General features: G+C 39.5%; 1 protein-coding gene across 2 annotated transcripts in view; it reads right to left on the minus strand.

Moving 5' to 3' along the window:
• The window catches only part of Nek7 (NIMA related kinase 7), a 129,105-nt gene extending 115,604 nt beyond the window's left edge, over positions 1-13,501 (minus strand). Inside the window, exon 1 of one of the 2 annotated variants that reach the window (XM_046464847.2) lies at positions 13,208-13,501. The gene's annotated coding sequence lies outside the window, so the exon portion shown is untranslated. The remainder of the gene's footprint in view (positions 1-13,207) is intronic. The other variant, XM_046464835.2, reaches the window with a different exon arrangement.
• Positions 13,502-13,781: the final 280 nt, after the last annotated feature.

Below are 13,781 nucleotides of genomic sequence, written 5' to 3' on the forward strand. Positions count from 1 at the left end.
AAAAGAGGTTCAAATTTCTTATAGTATACAACACCTTTCTTAATACAATCTCTGGAGACCTGTCCAGGGTAATTTTCTATGTACTTCTTCATTAATTCAGGAATAAGCATTGTATCTTTGGTCCATTGGTATAGGCCCCTTTTAAAGTACTTTAGATGTTTTTCAAAATAACTTCACATGGTAATTTTTCTTTTAAAACTTCCAGCAATGAAAACTATAAGAAACCTTAAGAAATGGACACTTCACACAAGAAATATAGTTGATCAACAAATACATGATAAGGTGTTCAACATCTCTAGCAATTAAAGGAATGCGAATCACAAGATCTCACTCCAGTCATGATGGTAATCATCAAGAATACAGGAAACAATAAATGTTGGTAAGGATGTGGTGAAAAAGGTACACTCATACATTGCTAATGGGACTGCAAATTGGTGCAACCACTATGAAAAGCAGTATAGAGATTCCTCAGAAAGTTGGGAATGGAACCACCATTTGGCCCAGCTATCCCACTCCTTAGTTTATTCCTAAAGGACTTAAAATCAGCATACTATAGTGTGACATAGCCACATCAATGTTTATAGCAGCTCAATTCACAATAGCTAGCCTAAGGAACCAACCTAGGTGTCCCTCAATAGATGAATGGATTAAAATATGTGGTATATACACTAAATGGAGTATTACTCAGCTTTAAAGAAGAGTAAAATTATGGCATGTGCCAGTAAGTGGTTGAAGTTGGAGAATATCATGCTAAGTGAAATAAGCCAATCCCACCAAGTAACGGCTGAATGTTTTCTCTAATATGTGGATGCTAATTCACAATGGGGGAGGAAGTGCACTAGGGAAGAATAGCAGAATAGTGTTACCTTAGATTAGGTAGAGGGAAGTGGAGGGAAGGGAGGGAAGGGGAGGGGATGTAGAGATGGGATAGATAGTAGAAAGAAACAGACATTGTTACTGTATGTATATACGTCACTGCATGACCAGTATGGATTCTGCAGCATGTACAATCAGGAAAATGAGAAATTATATTCCATCTATGTATATCAAAGTGCATAAATGCATTTTACCGTCATGTATAATTAAGACAAAAAACTTTAAAATGCATGTGTTTTGAAGTAGAACAATCTTTTATTATGTGAGCATTTGATCTCTGTACAAATTAAAGTCTTCTATCACTTTCAAGTAGTGATTAGTAGTAATTATTAAGAATAATTTCAAGTACTAGCCTAATTATTATCTTATTTAATTCAGTACATTTCCTTCATGAAGAGTTTCTTCAGTAAGAGGATTAATCGTTAAAACATCTAAATGGAAATAATCTGGAAAAAAAGTAAAAAATCTGGGGCAAAAAGGTTCCTAGGCCTTCATAGAAAGCCAGAACATTTAACCTGGACTAGGAATGAGAGGCCTCCAAGAAAAGGACATACAAGGATTCTTAACAAACACTTTGGTAAATCAGCCTGAAGTTGAATTTAATCAGACTTCTGGTCCTGTTTTAACCACTGGTCCAAATTCCAGAAACTTATTTTTATTCCTTGTTGCCCAGGCCCCTTAAATTATATCCAAACACCAAACACTTGACTCGACATCCCTCCCCACTCACAGCAAATCCATGTCTGACAAACCCATCTTTTTCCCAGTTCTAATTCCCATCTCATCCCACAGAAGTCTTTCACAACTTAGAACTCAGAATTCAGGTACAAAGCCCAGCCTCTCCAACTAGACCCCTGAAGGTCTTGACAGTGACACTCAAGAGTCAGAGGTCTATTTCTTTGGCCTCTTGTGGCCTTTTCTGTTTTTGTCTATCACAGTAAATGCACTTGTCTTAACATCCTTCCTGGAATATAAGCTTATGGAAGGTGGGAATCGTGTCCTGTGCATGTCTGTGTTTCCTATAGGGCCTGGGACCTATTTCACACTGCAAGAGCTCCTTCATACCACATTCTATGGACCTTGCAGGAACATGTGCCTGGCATTCCTCCTAGACTTCCCTGAAACCAATTGCCCAATCGTTCTGGACATCTTCTCACTGCTAGGACCTGCCCACACCTTCTGTTTCATACAGTCTCTGGGAAGCAGGCTTCTGCCCTTCCGCGAATGGCCAGTTCTGACAAGAATGGTCCCAGGCCCTATAGGAAACACAAACATACACACAACATGATTCACATCTTCCAGAAGCTTATATTCCAGGAAGGATGTTAAGAAAACATTTATGGTGAGACAAGAAGTACTAAAGGCCTTAAGAGGAAGAAATAGAAGTTTCTTTATATGTTTTGTATAATATCTGAGCAGGGCCTTAAAGGATAAAGATGATTTTCATAGACTGAGATAGAATAGTTGGAATGTAGAGAACAGGCCTTAAAAGCAGTAAGAAAAACAGAGATAGAACAGATCAGCCCAAAAAGGCGTAAAAAATTTATTTAAAGAGGATGGTAAGTTGTCAAATGTTATTAAAATGTGGGTAACAGAAATGAATCAGGATCAGGTTGAAAGCAGAGGCCCCACTATGTAACCATTAAAGACAGGTGAGGCAAGCAATATGATACAATATTAGGTCATTCCTTATTCTAAAATCCTGTAATAACTGAATTACTTTAAAAGGCATAAAACTAGATACTTGTTTTGATATGGAATATAGTACTTCAAACTAAAAGGATAATTTAAACATTGAATAGTGGTGATCCAATGTGGTTTCTAATTGTGAAAAGTTGTTCATTTGGAAACCTCACTGGATGACTGATTTCATGGTCAACCAAAAGAAGGCCTTACTAAGTTGAAGTTATATCTAGGATTAATAAATAACCAAGTTCTATTAAATGTAGATTTTTTTTCAAGTTGTTTATGTCTTAATTACAAACTAAGAAAACCAAACAACTACAGCACATCCTATACACCCAGTCAATTTATAATAGAGAAACTGCAGAATCTTTTGACATGAATAAACAGCATAGAAAGTCACTTTACCACCTTTCTCATACTTACAGCATGCTCCTTTCTTTTACAAAGTTTTTTTTTCCTTATACTTTATCCTGCCCCTTATATTTCTCTATTGATTCCAGGTGAAAATGCCACTGTTGTCTAGGTTTTCTTCTCACTTTTCCTAGGGCTTTTCCTTAATTGTAGTAATAATTATTGCTCACTTTCAGCTACCTATCAACAACCTTCAATTGCTTTACCCTATGAATGGTGGGACCATGTAGAAAAATAGAGAGAAACTTAAAGGGACACTAAAGGATCATAAAGTGAACGTCATTAGAATCGTTCATCTTACAGTTGCTGAAAAGCTACAAAGATTACATGGTCTGTCCTGTTTTCAGGCAGATATGACTTCCAAATTCAGAAAAAGCCCACCTTCATTTGAAACAGTTTAGCAGCAAATGCTGGGTACTCAATAGGATCATCTTTTGAATAGTGAAAATGCATGTACAAATGCACTCTTAAATTCACAGTTTAGAAAACGTGGAAATACTGACATCATGAGCATGATTACTCCCCACATGAAGAAGACCCTTAGAATGGTCCCACTTGTCAGGGACCATATTCTAAATGCCAAAGTCCCAAGATTTCCTAACCAGACACTAGTGCACCATTACAAGTCCAGGTTCTTTTGTATTATGTGAACCATTCACACAATCAGTGAACTCCCTATGGCCTGACACTCAACCCTCGAGTTCCATGGCAGTTGACTTACTTCATCATAACTGTCAGAATGTATGGTATTTAAAAGATAAAAATGAACCTGAACTTAATTCAGAATTTCAAAACCTCCTATGTCACACTGCCTCCTCTTAAATAAGAATATAGGAAAATGATTGTAAGCAATATAGGTACTTTTTGTTTAAAGTCTAAGTATAAAAACACATAATTGAAAGCAGTTTTAAAATTACCAAATAGGCTTTCTTCAGTCGATTATCTTTTATATACAAAGGCCTATATCTACATACAAGGAGGGAAGTTATTACCAGTCACTTGTTATCAAAGTAACAAATGGAAATAAGACAGTCATGGAAAAAGGAACAGGTTACTCATCGTAATGTTCCTGAACACTTTCCAGCATGGCCAGATATTCGAGACAGGAAAGCTTGGCATGAACAAGCTGTGGAACAAGATAGAGAACTACAGGTAGGTCTCAGGCACTGATAACTAAAGGCAAAAAAAAAAAAAAAAAACCCTCAAAGTAACAAGGCAAAGGGATTCCCCTTCTGCAAAAATGTACCTCAGGAACAAGGGAAGTGGTAAGCTTTCACACCGAATCGAGAAAAGTATTGCAAAAATGCCAAAAATGTTGAGAACAGCATAACCAGGAACTGGTTAACTGACTAAAACTAACAGATAAAAATTTCACTTCCAACAAGGTGAAAGAAAGTATTATCTCCTGCCATTACTCAATTGTTATTTGTATTATACTTGTTTACTTAGTAATTAGCTGATTTATAACTGATTTCATAATGCCTATTGATGTTTTTGAGCTGAGACCTTGTTACATATGCTAAAGAAGTCTGACCCTTAGGTGTGAGCAACTCCAAAGGACTGCACAACCATGCTAGAAATGATGTCAGCAGTAGGAATAAAACAAAGCAAAAACAAAACAAAAAGGATTTTGAACAATCATGTGGTGTTTCTTGGTGTGGCCTGAGGAACACCTGCCTTGGGATAATTTGGACTGCTTATTTACAATACAAGTTTCTATCACAGAGCAATCTTTCCAATTCTGCATATGAAAGTCATCTGGGTACTTGTTTTAAAATGCTAATACTCATAATTATCAAATCAATCTCTGATGCTAGCACTCAGAGGACCTAGTTTGAGAAGTTTTTGAACAGCTACACAAGTTTCTTCAGAATTATTTTCAATGTACACATGGATGTAACTATGAAATAAATCCCCCAGAAATGATTCAATTAATTTCTGCTTATACCCTGCATGGAAGAATTACCACTGAAGACAGGGAACATACAATAAACCAGAACCAACTTCTAAGATAGAAGAAGGGATACAGAGATAAAGAGAACTATGGCATCCATGATATCCAAATCACACCTAGGAGAAGAAATTAAAGAAAATGATCAATGGGTTCAGCAAAATTTCAAATATACAGGAACCAATGGGAGCATATAAGTTGTCAATATACTGGAACTACTAACAGCAACAACGCCTGACTTTTGAATCAAGGTGTCAATCTGAAATAGATTTTTCCTTCTCAAATATGTATTGATGAAATACTGGGCAGACGATCCTGTTACCAGCCATGAACTTTTCTAACGTTTATTATCCTAACTCTGGTCTCTGAGGGCTTCTTCTTAGACTAGGCTCCATATTGGTAACAACTACTTCTTTGATCCTATTTCAAATCCAAAATAACAAGCCCTTATGTTCCTCATTTTTAAAATTACAAAAAATTCTTTACAAGTGCATAATTAGTTACTCAAATATTTGCTGACTTAAGGTGTTCAAGGCCCTCACATGGGCAATCAAAGGTACAATGCCATCAGGCTATCAGCCAGTCTTCACTAAGCACATACGATGAACAAAAACAAGATTCTGCTCATTCAACCAAAGTGAAAAACAACTGTCAAAACATTACTAAACTTACACAAGGGCATTATTACTCTTACAAAACAAAGAACAAACAAGAACATTAAACTAGAACTTGGAAACAGAGTTTAGTAGTGGAACATGGATTAGCAAGTCTACATTCTCACGTTAAATGAAAAGACCAGTCTAGACAATTTATAAACTCCCTTAACAGTTCTGAGAGAGTATTCATCTTATTGAATTATGTATATACGTTCTCCTAAGGGAAATGACAAGATTTGATGGTCAATGTAAGCCTTGATTATGGAACATGTATTTTGTGGCAGCAATACAACACTAACTGCATACTATAAACGTACAAGGAAACTTGGGCGCCTCAGATACAACCCCTGCCAAAGCTTAAACTGCTGTTTAGACCGAAGAGATTAGAAATTTGAAAACCTGTGTGTGGTAAAGAATCTTAATTTTATGAGTACACGTGTTGTTAAATTTTAAGTGTAAAAAATAATTAGAGGCTGAGATGAGGTCCTTAGGGTGCCTTTGTAAGAAGAGACAGATAGGAAGCATGCCATGTGACAGGGACAGACTGAGTACTTCGTCTATAAGCTAAGACAAGGACTGCTGCCAAGACCAGAAGGCAAAATTAGTGTGTGTTTTAACCTTCAGAAGGAACATGGATGGCACTACTGACAACTTGATCTCTGGCTTTCAGAACTGATGGAGTAAATCTGTTGTTTTAAGTCACTTGGTATGTAGCAAGGTGTTACAGCAGCCCTAGGAAACTTAGGTGTCGAGACCCAGGGTCTGGAGCACCTGTTATGGTTTGGATCTGGAAGGTCCCTCAAAGACTTATGTGTTAAAGGTTTGGTCCCCAGTGCAGCAATGTTCAGAGGTAGGGCTTTTGAGAAGCCTTTGGATCATGATGGCTCTGATCTCATTAATGGATTAATCCCTACAGAGTTTCATAATTTGAATGGACTACTGGGAGGAGGGAGAACTAGAGAGTTGAAGGAAGTGGGCCCCTGGAGGCATGCCCATGGGGATTATATTCTTCCAGCGCCTTTTACGTTCTCTCTACTTTCCAGCTGCCACCTGGAAGGCAACTTTCCTTCCTTCTACCAAGATGTCTGTCTCACTATAGGGCAAAAGCTAATGGAGTCGGCAGAGCATCGACTGAAATCTCTGAAGGATATGTAAGCCCAAATAGATTTTTCCTTTTCAAGGTTGATTTTCTTATGTGTTTTGTTACAGCAATGAAGTGCTAACAAAGCATCCCGTTCCTGGACCATAACAGTCCAGCAGAGATCTGGGGCCCCCATAGTAACAGCATCTTCCTTATAGTAATTGTACTTTAACTCAGGCAGTGGTTGTGGGGTTCTAGACTATCAGCTTTCTGGTCACAGAAGCAGCAGCAACTTCCTTTGTGGCCTGGTATTAGAACAATACTCCAATTCTAAACTCCTGCACAGCCAAGTTCTATTTAATACTATACAGTAGATTCCTTGATTCTGTTTAAAAAAAAAAAGTTAGAGGAGTCAATGTGAGAACTATGTAAGACAAAAAAGCTGAAAAATATTTTAATTATTGAATGGAATATCGTTATCAAATACAAAAATCTTACTAAAAATTTTAAATGTGTTTTGAAGACAAATGCCAATTTTCACTGAATAGTATACTTGCCATTATACTATCCTGATCATATTCAAATACCAAAGACCTTGGTGATAACCAAGGATATACATTTGTAGGTTCACAATAGAAATGTGAATAAATTTCTTTCTATAAAATAATCAAACATTTTGCAACTTACATGTATCTGTTGACTAACAAACCAGATCCCACAGATAAAATGTTTGGAATAAGGACATGCCACTTACTTAAAAATAAAGTACCCATTGTCCAGTTCTGAATTTCTCATAGACAGTATACAAACATGTTATTTTACTGTAAGTTTCCAGAAACTATAAAAATGTTATTTTACTATAAGTTTCCACATATAAAGGTAATGGCAGATTAAGCATAGCAGTTTTTCATCAACATATCTACTCAGTTTTTCCAGCCATAATAAAACTGAAGGTGTGTGACTTTATGTTACAATGACAATAAAAATTATAATGAATGTAAGGATATGTAGAAAATATTTCAATAAAAAGTAAATCAGAATTGTTACTGTACTAGGAAAAAACATTTTTAATTTTGCCATTTTTTAAAATCAGAATTTGAAGACCTTTTAGCATTTTTTTTTGAATAGTCCAGAATATAGCCTCTTGGGGATTTATCTACTGAAGGAACAAAAATTACAGCTTCCCCTCCACCCCCCCCCCAAAAAAAAAATCACGAAAACACTAACTCAAAAGGCGAAACCAGTAAATTGTATATAGACTCATGACAAGGAAAAGGGAAAGAAAAATCCAAGCAAAGTAACAATGGTAGAAGAACTGGGAGGCACCCTAATCAGACAAGGCTGGGCTAAAAAGCAGAGTAGGTGTCAGGACCTGTCATCAGAAGAAACCGGTAACAGAAGTGTTTCCCACCCCCAAAGGTCCTAAGAATAGAGAAATAGGTGAAATGAAACTGACACTTCCTGGGTCCACCACCCGCTCATTTACAAAGATGTTATCCTTAACTTTTCAAAGCAACTTACATGAGTTAAGAAAAGCCTAGTCTGAATATTTTTAAGAAACTTAACCAAGGTCATAAAGTAGGGACAAACCTCAGGCATTGAGCCTAGTTGTTTTTACACAATGGTAAACACAGAAGATAATGTTTGTCAGGAGGGTCAAAAAGAGCAAAGAGACTGCTTGTAATCAACTATTCAGGAAACAAATGTCCCAGGTCCCACCTGGCCTCCCTGAAGGGTTCAAAATTCCCATACAATCACAACCCACCCCTTGTGAGAGTAATTCCAAAGGTATTTCATTTTCCATTCCATGCATGGCTTCTCAATAGCTGCATACAGGTCAGCCTACAGCTGACTCCTAGACCAAAGGGAGGTGTACCTACCACTCCCCCAAGATCACACACCCTCTTGACAGCAGGCCCTCTAAAGCACAGTCCCTTTCCAGTGTTTAACTGAGGGGGAAAAAATTTTAACTGGGGACAAAAAAGGTTTTATGAAAGATGAAGTCCATTTTTCTTGCAAAGAAAAAAATTAGACGTACCCTCTTCTTCATGCCAGAAATTCCCTTTAAAGGTGACTAAGGCATCAGACCAGTAAGCTTAAAATAAAAACTGCTAATTAAAGAAACAACCAAATATACTCATATTTAGAGTATTATTAGTCAATCAAATAAAGGTAAGTGACCAGCATCAGATTCTACCTTAGTTAAGAAGGAAGGTAGAGACAGGCACACATTTATTCAATATCACAGGATCCCCCAAGGGCAAAGAACGTTGGAGAAACCGGAGAAGTTAAACCTAAGAGGCCATATGGTTATTAACTATCTGAAATGAAATACAAAATTTGGGAATACTCAGTTGAACAATATTCTAAGGGAAATGGGGAAGATAAACAAATTGTTTTTAAGTACAAAAAAACTAAGTTATAAGCTTTCCTACCTAGAACAGTGTTTTATATCAACCCAAACATTGATGGCTTCAAATCACATTTAGGCCTTTGGTATTGTCTTCTAGACCAGGAATACACCAAAAGCCAATTTGTATAAATAAAGTTTTAACGGAACACAACAACCATCACTTGTGTAGAGAGTCTATAGTCACAAAAGCAGCAGCTGCAGAGACTACACTACCCACAAAGCCCAAAATATTCACTATCTGACCCTCTGGAGAAAAAGTTTGTTAATCCCCTATTCTGTACAAAAGCAGCCCAGAAAGAAAGAGTTGCCCTCAACTACTATAAACAGACAAGACCAGGGGCAATTTGCAAACAGGCAAGTTGTTAAGTAACAAAACAAATTTTTTAATTTTTCAAACCACTTAAGCATAACAGTGTATAAATGAGAAGTTTATTTAACACTTTGAATAGCTATTACTACAAAACAGCTCATTGTATAAGCTCATTACATAGACAGTATGAAAGAGCTGGTATTTTTATGATGCTTAAAGTTATCTCAAAAACAAAGTTATCTCGCTCCAGAAAGAGAGGAATGTCTCATGACCATCTGTCCCTCTCATTCCTACTGCTCACTAAAAATCATAGTGTCTAAGTATTTTTTTTTTTTTTTTAGAATGAAAGAAGTACTTTGTAAAAACATGAACAATCAAAGTATTAATCACTAAAAGCAAGTGACATCAGTTTAAAAGTGTAACTCAGACTGGCATAAGATTAAAATTCTGAACTACCATTTTTTTCTACAAATGCATAAATTTGATTACAATTATATAACCAGATTATATTCATCCACTTTCCCTAAGGATAAAATTGGGGAAGGAGAAAGAATTAAATAGCCTCAGAAGTGTAAAGAAATGCTGCTTAGAACATTTTCTATCCATTCATAGATATGCAGATCAAGTAATTGCTGGTAAAGCGATTCAGAGTAAACAATAATCACACATGCCATTTCTAACACATCAAGTTTTTTGAAGCAAAACCCCAGTTACACAAACTATATATACTTTGCTAACCAGTTTCTTATCTACTACACTCAGTTTGCTACCATGTTTTAGAGATGATATACTGAAATACCAGCTTACCAACTCTCAAACTTCTGAAGGAATGAATATGTAAATTTGGATGAAACTGGGAATGGAGAGTAGTACTTTGTGCAGCTGCAGCTACATTGTATGTTTTTTAAATGCCAAAACCTGTTTAAAGCAAAAATCAAAGGAACAAACTTGAAAGGAATTTTAGAATTTATTCTCTAAGCAGCTTCTTTCCCAAAACTGCATTAAATAATCACTTCTCTCTCCAAATGTCCCGATTGGTGGCTTCATTATTAATGCTATAGAGATCCATCTTAAAACATGGAACAATTCCTAGGAAAACACTGAGAGTCGGTGTGAAAGTCTCCGATGTCTTGGACTCCATACTTGGGAATATTTGAAGCGTTTTTAATAAACCAGCCCTCAAAACTGATCAATCCTGAGAAGGGAGGGTGGGGGTTTATTTATGTTAAATATTTATTCATACTAACTGCTTTGCTCTTCTAGTCATTTAAAACTACAAAGCTCATTTTTTAGTTTATTACTCGGGTATATTAATCACACAAGCTTCAAATCCCCCCTCCTCTAGTATGCAGCCATCATACCAGACGTGCTTTCCTCATTCTTGAAGTAAGTGCTGTTTCACTGGACTGGAAAGAAACCCTTGAAAATGTCCAGCCAGGGTGAAAGGAACGGAGGGTTCAACAGGTATTTTCTAAATAAATAAACCTAACCAGTTTTTATTACAAGATTGTACTTTAATTCTAGACACAGACCAATCTACTTTTGATAGTCAAGTCTTTTTAACTGTGGCAAGATTTCAACGTAGTTGTGAAAACGTGTAACGATTTATCTGTCATTTCTTGGGGTTCATTTTCAGATTATTTTCAGAATAAAAGCGCAGTCACTGCTGAGTAGTTTCGGGGTTTTATCTACCATAAAGTTTCAAAGTGGTGAGTTCGAGGTGCAGCTAAATAGTGAAAGGAGACACACTGGAGGGCTCCCCTCCTCTTCTATATTTTACATATTGATTTCACAAAACTGCACCAGGCTGGTGTCCCTCCTCCCGCCGACATCCTTGGAGAAGGAACAGCCACAGCTACTCTAGTCCCAGGCCGGGTAGGAAGTACCCGCCCTCGGGATCCGGAGCCATCGTGTCCTCGCCGCTCATTGGCTGCGAGGGCCGTCAATGCTACTCAGCGCCGGTCTCCGGCTTGAGAGTGGAATCTCCAGCTGGCACCTCCAGAAGGGTGCACGGGGGTCCTCCATCCGCCTGAGAAAACAAGCAGCTTCCTCAAAGGGCTCCTTCACCTTTCTATTTCACAGCCCCTCCTCCTACGGCCCTCCGATTCCTCCAAGAAGCAAAGTTTTTTGTCCCACCCTCCCCCTCCCCCCCCAAAGCTCCAACATCTCTGCCACCCCAGCAATCACTCAGTCCAGGACCAAATACAGGAAGCTTTTTAAGGACGAAGCTGACTGTGGAATAGATCTCACAAAGGATAGCAGAGGGTTCCTTCCCATGAAAATGATATCATTGCTCAAGTCATGTGTCAACCAGTTAAAGTGCACTGGTCTTTATCCAGTGTTAAAGCCAAGAATACTCAGTGTCCATTCAGCAAAAACAAATGCCACAAAGCATCATAGGGTTAAATGAATGTCTTTTTCTACTATTCCTTTATTTCAGGGTTTGTCTGGTAATTTGTTTTTTTAGTTGTTATAATTTGTTTTTTTAGTTGTTGATAGACCTTTATTTATTTATATACGGTGCCGAGATCCGAACCTAGTGCTTCATACATGTCAGGCTAGTTTGCAACCGCTGAGCCAAGATCCCCCCTAAACTTTGTAAGCGCAATACTATGCCATTTTTCGATCACACCAGCAGCACTTTATGGTCCTGTACAGAAAGTACTGACAACATACATACTGTGAACTTTATTCTGTAGTGCTACCTGACAAGACATACTGTTGTAGTCTGTAAGAAGTGTGTATACGCATGGAAAATGAATTCCCTGGAGAAGGAATTAAAAATAGCGGTTCTGACACGTAAATACGCTCTACAAACTGTGGGCAAGTTTTTGTATTGCTTTTTGTTTCCAATTTGTACCCCTGAAATAAGTAATCTCCTAGGAGGAGAGTCATTTCATGTCTGTAATATGTTTCCAATTTCCCAGTTGTCAGAATCTAAAGGACAGAAGTCTATTATAAAGCAATCATTCTTTGTGTTTGTCTCCACCAAGAAATACAGCTATTTTAGCATACTATTAATCTGTTCATACACCATCTCCTAAGGCCTGCACTACAAAATAAAAAGGCAACAAAAATTTAGATCTCCTGCAGCATCCTCTAGGTCGAGTTCGTTTCCTGACACTATTCAAGGGCCATGAGGTCTTCTCACTTTTTCCCTTTTGGCTCTCCTTTGTCTTAACTTTGCCCTCAGTCTTCAGTTTCTCTCTTTTCCATTGCCATCATCACCACCAAGGCTTCACTTCACTTCATACTGACATTTTTCAATACTGGTTCTAAAGTGTATTCTCCAACAGGTCTCTCACCCGACACCACCGCTGTACTTCTCAAATCACTTCGGATTCCCCCACCACCCAATCTCTCCCAGTGAACTTCACTTTTCTAAGTTGGACTGCTGCCAAATCCTGACAGATGGACTTAACCAATCCACCAGGGATAAATAACCGATGCCACCAATGAGCTTCCACTGGGGGGCGGGTCTTCGCTAAAGTTGGTTGGGTCGTGAAACCAAGGACCTGTTGCCGCCGCCTTGGCCGCCGAGTTTCCTAGTTACTCCAGAGTCCACAGTAGCCTGGGGCCTTGGGAGCCGGTGGCCGACTAGCACTTGCTGCCACCCATCCCCAGGGAAGGACCAAACCCCCACTGGATCGTGCTCGATCACAGCACGCCCCGCCCCATCTCCCCAGGCGGGGGATCCTGGAGATCGCCCCCACGATCCAGACCACCCTCCCTCACTCCCTCCCTTGCTCGCTCCGGACTACAGCGGGCAGCCCCACCCGCCTGGCCTCTGGCTTCTGCGCCGGAGCTCCAAAAGGCGACTCACCAGGAAGTTAAGAGTTTTCCGTTCTCCCGCCCTCGAGGGACACGCAGTGAGCCCACGGCTCTGCTGGGCACCTCCGTGGAGAGGCCTGCCGGGCCGGGGGCTGAGGCTGCGAGGGCAGGAGCCGATCGGCCACCTCCCGCCGCGCCGCCCCCTTGGACACTGCAGGCGCAGGAACCCACCCTGCACACAGCGAGACTACTCCTGAGTGCGAGCCTAGTGGCGGCGGCCCATCCTCCCGCAACTCCCGCTCCTCCTCCCGCAGAGGCCGCTGTCAGGAGTGTAAACATCCCGGCATCCCCGAGGAGAGGGGCGGGGCGGGTGCTGGCCCCTCCCCGCAATCTGGCTGCGCCGGGCCACTGCCCTGCTGAGCTCTGCAGGCGTCTTCCCCACGCCAGGGTGCCCAGGAGCCGGGCAACTTTCCCGGTTTCGGAGCTCCAGTGGAACCCTTACGACAAATCTTTTTCCACAGTGAGGCCTACGGAGGTGTGGAGCTACGTCCTTCTGCTCCCTTGCTCCTCCTTCCTCGGCTGTAGCCAACTTTCCACCTAGGGAAGGATTGGTGGGGTTTTTTTCT

This window comes from Marmota monax, unplaced genomic scaffold, assembly GCF_021218885.2.
Source record: "Marmota monax isolate L192 unplaced genomic scaffold, Marmota_monax_Labrador192_F-V1.1 WCK01_AAM20220418_F8-fsc00099, whole genome shotgun sequence".
In the NCBI taxonomy this organism is placed as follows: domain Eukaryota; kingdom Metazoa; phylum Chordata; class Mammalia; order Rodentia; family Sciuridae; genus Marmota; species Marmota monax.